This window comes from Ochotona curzoniae, unplaced genomic scaffold (assembly GCF_017591425.1).
Source record: "Ochotona curzoniae isolate NIBS_2020 unplaced genomic scaffold, NIBS_Ocur_1.0 contig_2321, whole genome shotgun sequence".
NCBI classification, from domain to species: Eukaryota; Metazoa; Chordata; class Mammalia; order Lagomorpha; family Ochotonidae; genus Ochotona; species Ochotona curzoniae.
In genome coordinates, this window is record NW_024465421.1 from 19,693,843 (window position 1) to 19,700,495 (window position 6,653).

Consider the following 6,653-nt stretch of genomic DNA (forward strand, 5'->3'; position numbering starts at 1 on the left):
CCAGCACTGTAGCCTAGCAGCTAAAGTCCTGGCCTTGAACGCACCAGGATCCCATATAGTCGCCGGTTCTAATCCCAGCAGCTCCACCTCCCATCCAGCTCCCTGCTTGTGGTCTGGGAAAGCAGTCGAGGACGGCCCAAAGCCTTGGGACCCTACACCTGATTGGGAGACCCGGAAGAGGTTCCTGGCTACTGGCTTCAGATCGGTGCAGCTCCGGCCATTGAGGCTGCTTGGGGAGTGAATCATTGGACAGAAGATCTTCCTCTCTGTGTATCTGACTTTGTAATAAAAAATAAATAAATCTTAAAAAAAAAAAAAAGACTGACCAGCGCCGTGGCCTAACTAGCAGGCAAAGCCTCTCCATTGGACACCATTCAAGACCCAGCTGTTCCTCTTTCGAACTAGCTCCCTGCAAATGTGCCTAGAATAACAGCAGAAGATGGCCCAAGTGCCTGGGCCCCTGCACCCATATGGGAGACCTGGAAGAAGCGCCTGGCTCCCAGCTCTAGCTGTTGTCATTTAGGGAGTGAGCCAGCGGATCTCTCTCTCTCTCTCTCTCTCTCTCTCTCTCTCTCTTTCTCTCTCTTTCTCTGTGCCTTTCTTTTTTTTCTCTGTAAATCTGCCTTTCCAATAAAAATAATAAATCTTAAAAGAAAAGAAATACTGAAAAAGACTATCTGATCCCTAAGCCCTACCTGATTCCTGAGACTGGAAATTCAGAGCAAATATCACGGGGCTACTCAGTGTGGGAAGCCAGGATTCCCTCTGCCCTGTTCCTACAAAGGTCTGGCTGCCCAGGAGTCCTGGGTATCAGTGGAGAACCTGGTGGCCCATTTAGGGCTGTGGGCACATGCCCTGGTACAACCATCACAGTTTGCTCAGGCCTGGGTGTGTGGGGTCTGCAGCTTACAGGACTTGCCATTTTGAAGCCAGGAGAGGCTGGAACATCCTGGGATGGTCACTCTCTACCCCGGGGACTTCAAGCTGGGGACCTAGGTTGACCACAGAAATGCAAGTGCTACTCAGTCTGCTGGGGTTGGAGCTAGTATCCTTCCCCTGGGACACGAGGGGATGGGCAGAGCCAGCAGTATGGGGCTCATGGATGTCCCTCTCCATGGAAGGAAACATGACGAGCAGGGGAAAATGCTCCGCCTCGGCACCCGTCCATTCTATTTGCTCGTGTCACCACCACCTGGTCTCTGCTGCTTGCAAACGGAGTTTCAGCTAATACCACAGTTAGAGCGTTGGGCAGATCAGCTCCCACGGTTGGAGTGTCTCCCCATCAGTCCCCAGTGGGGGCATGTCGGAAATGAGAATACCTCTTAACATTCAGTGCTGTAAGCAATGTGCAGCCTGCAGGTGAACTGGGGACAAGGGCCTCGCAGCCAGAAATTCCTGCAGCTGTGTCTCTCCCTGGTGGCAGGGGACCCCATCCCAGGAGCAGTCAACCTGCCATGGCCCAGCTTGTGGAGTGAGGCTTGGCAAGACATCCTGGGGACACACTGAGGAACATTCTTGAAAAATCAATTGAGGTTTGAATACACACACACACATTTAATTTATGAGGGAGAGAGAAATCCCTTTTTGTTTGTTCACTTCCCAAATGCCCACACAGCTACAGTGAGTCCTAGCCACAGCCAGGAACACAACCCAGGTCTCCCATGTAACAGGCACTCAATCTGAGCCATCCCACTGCCTCCCGACTCATGAGTCCAGAAGGGAGTCTGGTGTGGACGCTGGAGTCAAAGTCCAGAGGAGAGTTCGGTTTGGGACGTGGGGCAGCTTAGCTGGAGGCTGAACAGCTGCTCTGGGCATTTTCGCTGTCAGCTAGCATTCCCAAGCCTGTTAATTTAGAAACACAGTCAACTCTGCAGAGAATGCTACCCTCAAAGTAACCTGTCTCACACAGAAGCAAGAAACTCAGTACCACTCAACTTCCATAGAATCCCAGGGATCCGGAACATTAACATTTGAATACCCCACAGAAGTGAGGGCCACACCCACACACTTTCAATGATGAAATGTCACACTGGAAATACATACCCCAATGGCATTTTGGGGGCCCTGCAGGTTGGAATTGATATCATAACAAAAGGTGACATCAGACACTATTATTGATTCTCACACAATCCATTTCAAATTTAATGTTATTTCTTCTCTCTCGCTCACCTCTAATTAAATCAACACATCTGAAAGGCAAACCACTGTGTATTTTGGGAGCTGGAAAAAAAATCATGAATAAAAGACTGTTCTCTTTCTGAATCACAGAATTCAGCAGCAGAAGAGGGTAGAGGCAGAAATGAAAGCAGTTAATGTACTGGGCTGCTTTACCCAAGCTGTCAGTACTTTAGATAAGCTGGCTGTGGGTGGGCCTTGTGGCGCGGCCACTGCCTGGGACATGTGCAGCCCGTCAGAGTGCCGGTTGGCATCTCTGACCCTCAGCTTCCACTCCATCCTTGGCCCGGCCCAGTCCAGGCGTCTGCAGACATTTGGAGAGTGGGCTGGGGATGGGAGAGCTCTCTCTGTGTGTCATTCAGCCTTTGAAGTAGATGCAAGTAAATGGATATATCTCAAAAAGAAAAGACCTGGAAAGATACTGGAGGAGAGAGCCCAGCTGCTCTAGCGTAGTCTTAACCGGAAGGGTTTGTGCTCAGCCTGGCTCCCAGGGAGAGGCCGTGGGCCCGTCCATGAGACCCTGGGGCTCCCGTGAGCTGGGGAGTGGACCTGCAAGGACACTGACTAGAGTGGGAGTTGATGAAGATGAAGAAACTAAGGGCCAGCTCCTCAGCCCCCAGTCTCAGAGCTGGCGTGGCCTTTGAAATGATGGGCTGCTCAGTTAAACTGCATGACCACATGACTCAGTCATTCAGCTCCTAGGCGCCCACTCCCAGTACACTGTAAACAGGGACTCCCACGTGCACATTCACAGCGGCACTGTCCACAAGAGCTGACTTGGCTTGGCAACATCCCAAATGTCCGTTCATGGGATAACGGATCTGGACAAAGGGGTGTCATCCAGCCGCAAACATGAAGTACTCCTGTGTACACTGCAACGCAGATGAACCCGGAAAACACCACGCTAAGTGGAGGAGGCCGTTCACGGGACACTGCAAAAATGGGCCAGTCCACAGAGAGAGTGCTCGGCAGCAGTTGTTAGGGGCTGGGAGGCTGGGGGACTAGGGAGTGGCCACTTGCTGGGCTTCAGGGGTCTTGTTTCAGGAAATGTAAAACTTCTGTAACCACAGAATGTTAAGGCTGTGCAACATGCTGAGTGGACTAAACAGCATTTAACTGGCTACCTAAGCTGGTTAGCTCTGTTATGCCTACCTTAATGAAAACAATAATAAAAAAAGAACTATGAAGTTCACCCTCCACTTTAATACTAGGGAAGACAGAGGGACTGGAGTTGTGGTGCAGCCACTTAAGCCACCATCTGCAGTGCCAGCATACTGGCTGCCCCACTAATCCAGTTTCCTGCTGAAGTACTTGGGAAAGTAACAGAAGATGGTTCCAGTACTGTTGTCCCTGGAAGGAGGTCCCACATGGGAAGGAGGTCTGGACTGGAATTCCAGGTTTCTGATTTCAGCATGGCACAAGCACAGCCACTGTGGTCATTTTGGGGAGTGAACCAGTGATGGAGGAGTTATTTTTCTGTCTCTCCCTCCCTCCCTTTAATTCTACCTTTCCAAAACAAATGTTTACAATAGGGGATAGAAAAGGCCAGAGAAGGATTCGTGAGGAAGTGATAATACCACCATCATGCGGCCTTGGGTAGCTTCACCTCTGCCCTTGCTTATCTCAGAAACCAAACACACACACACACACACACACCCCTCAGGCTTCTCCAACTCTGACAGCCACCTGCCAAAAGCTGTGGGAAGGCCCACAGCCCGCTGGGACAGCACTCCCTCGGCCTCCACTCCCACCCAGGTGTGACATTCATACCTCCCCACTTCTTCCCATCCTGCCCTTTACACATTGCTAGAGCTTGAATTTGCACCTGTGGAAAGAAGGGGAGATCTCTCTCTCTTTCTCTCTGTAAATCTGCCTTCCTAATAAAAACAAAGAAAGAAATTAAAATAATAATAATAAGAAGAAGAAAGCTGGGCAGAGCTGACGACTGGAGGCTGGGTCCCAGACCTGACCTCTGCTGCTGCGATGAGAGCTGAGCAGGGATGGGCAGAGGCAAGGCATGCTGGCACCGTGTGCAGAACACAGCTTTCATGTGATCAGAACCGAAAGGGGGACCGAACTCAACCAACGCATTAGACAGAAAGGAACCATCAAAGTACAGACAAACGAGAGTACTTTTTGTTCCAGCCGTGCAGTGCACCTGCAGTGAATCCCGCTTTGTATTGTAGGTTTCCAGCAGGACTAGTTGCAAACTCTGGTCTAGTCAGATAGTGAAGTCCACCCACCTCTCTCAGCCCCTTTTCTTTTAATTAAAATGCTAATTAGCTCTCTCTCTCTCTCTCTCTCTCTCTCCTTCCTCTTATCTGCCTTGTGCACTGCGAGGGTGGGGTGGGAGAAAAGGGTGAATCTAATGTCTAAAACTCAATAAAATGAGAAGAATTCAGGTGAAAGGGCAAATAAAAAAATAACAATAAAGCCCAATTCCTTTCATCCTGCTGGGGGGTGGGTTGGAGGGGTGGGGATGGGGCAGGCAAGGAGGTATCCTCTATGGATTGCTCACCTACTATGTGCAATGCATCTCCCACGGGTAATTTCAGCCACCTGCAGGAGTCACATTGGATATCAGGGCTTGGATCTGACCTCTGCCAGCTGCCAAAGCAGAGACCCTCTGCCCTGCCCTGCTAACAGTCACAGGGCAGCTACCTGTATCCGGGCCCCAAGGAGGTCTGAGCCTCATGGGGTAGCCTGAGGCATCACCTTTATCTGGGAAAAGGGGAGAGGGGACCATGAAAAGGACACACAGCTCTGCACCATCCCTGGAAATCCTGGAAATGGAAGGCTTGGGTTCCCCACTTTCAAAGTCAAACACCTTAGAGATAGAGGGAGAAAGCAGCCTGTGTGGGCCCCTGGGAAGCTTGTGTGCAGCATGCTGCATGCAGCCTGCTTCCCTTGCACTGTCAAAGGATCACAGGCCCTCACTAACCTGAGCTGTGACCCTCTGCCTCAACTTCCCCATGTGTAAAATGGGGTAAATTCTTGTGCCCCTCCCTTGTGAGTCCCTAGAGACTTGCGGCAGTGTTTGGCTACAAACATTCAACTGGCTGAATGGCAATGCTTCACAAACATACACACACACAACCTCTGACTCATGACACCAAGGTGCAGCTTCCCAGGCCCTGTGTGCATGCAATTCTGTACGCACCACTGGCTAGAAACAGCCCCTCCAAGCCTCTCTGAGGCCCTGAAGACACTCCCTCTCCTTCCCCATCTGCCCTCGGAGACAATGCGCTTGTTGGGGCTCGGGACATTCCTTTCTCCAGCCACTGGCTCTCTTGCAGACTCCGTGGGACACAAGCAGAGCCACAACCAAATTGCTGTCAAGGCCAGGGATCACCATGGCAACCAATAAAGCAGACTCCCCAGGCCTTCACAGAAGGCTAACAGAGCCCCATTCAGGGGCTTTATCTTGGATCGGCTACCCTCCAATCCCAGCTCTAACACCTTCTCTGGCTTTCTCTGCAGCGCTGGCCCCAGCCCCCCTCCCCCTGCACGCCACGTTTCCTGCGGTAAACAGTCTGCCTCATGCTGTACCGTGCAGTCATCAGGGCCTGGTGTAAGTGGTCAAGAATGCTGTTCTGAGAGAGGAGAAAGTTTGGACTCCCAAGAAAGACTGAAGAGGAACACTGAGAATAACATGAGGTAGACACTGGGTCCACACGGCAGCTGGGTTCTAGGCAAGGTGGTCAACTGTGAGATGGAAGCAGGAAGCCCACCACGAGGTCACCAGGCACCCATCGGGTAGGGCCGATGAGGAATGCACGCAGGTGGAGGAGCGATGGTGTCCTGCAGGCTGCCTTCTCAGCTTCCACGTGGCTCTCTAACCACGGAGAGCCTAACAGGCAACCAGGGTGGGAAAGACCTTGTGTACCCACCACGCCCCTGCTATAAGCCTGGATGCCCTGGTCCTGTGGGACAGAAGCTGGTCCTCTCAACCAACCTGCTCCCTCTGCTTGTGTGTTCTAGTCCTCCCAGGCCAGTCTCCATCAACAAGAATTAGGTAGACTTTAAGCCAGGTCTGGAAGGAGTAGGAACATGTCACTGCTTGCAGACAGGTGTTTACTCGGCCTGGAAACAAAATGAAGGGGAGAAAACATGCAGACCAGGCTGCATGTGGAAGTCCCTGGAGTGGGAAAGTCACGGTAGCCTTCGCTCTGGGGGCAGGCCTTGTAGGAAGAGCATCTGAAGACCCAGGAACCAGCCTTGGGTCTATTTCACAGCAAGGAAGACAGAGCAAAAGAACAGGTATAGCGAGGGGACTCGAGCTGGCGCCCAGGGCCACACACAGCCTGGGCTCTGGAATCTGCCCAGTCTGAGCACTAGCACCTTGACCCCACAGGGAACAAGGACGTGTCCCGTCTGCTCTTTGGGCCTCACGTTCCAGGAAGGAGGACGACAATAAACAAACAGGGTCAGCATGATTAAAAAAATTGCTAAATGCACACATTCCACAGCAAATCCCC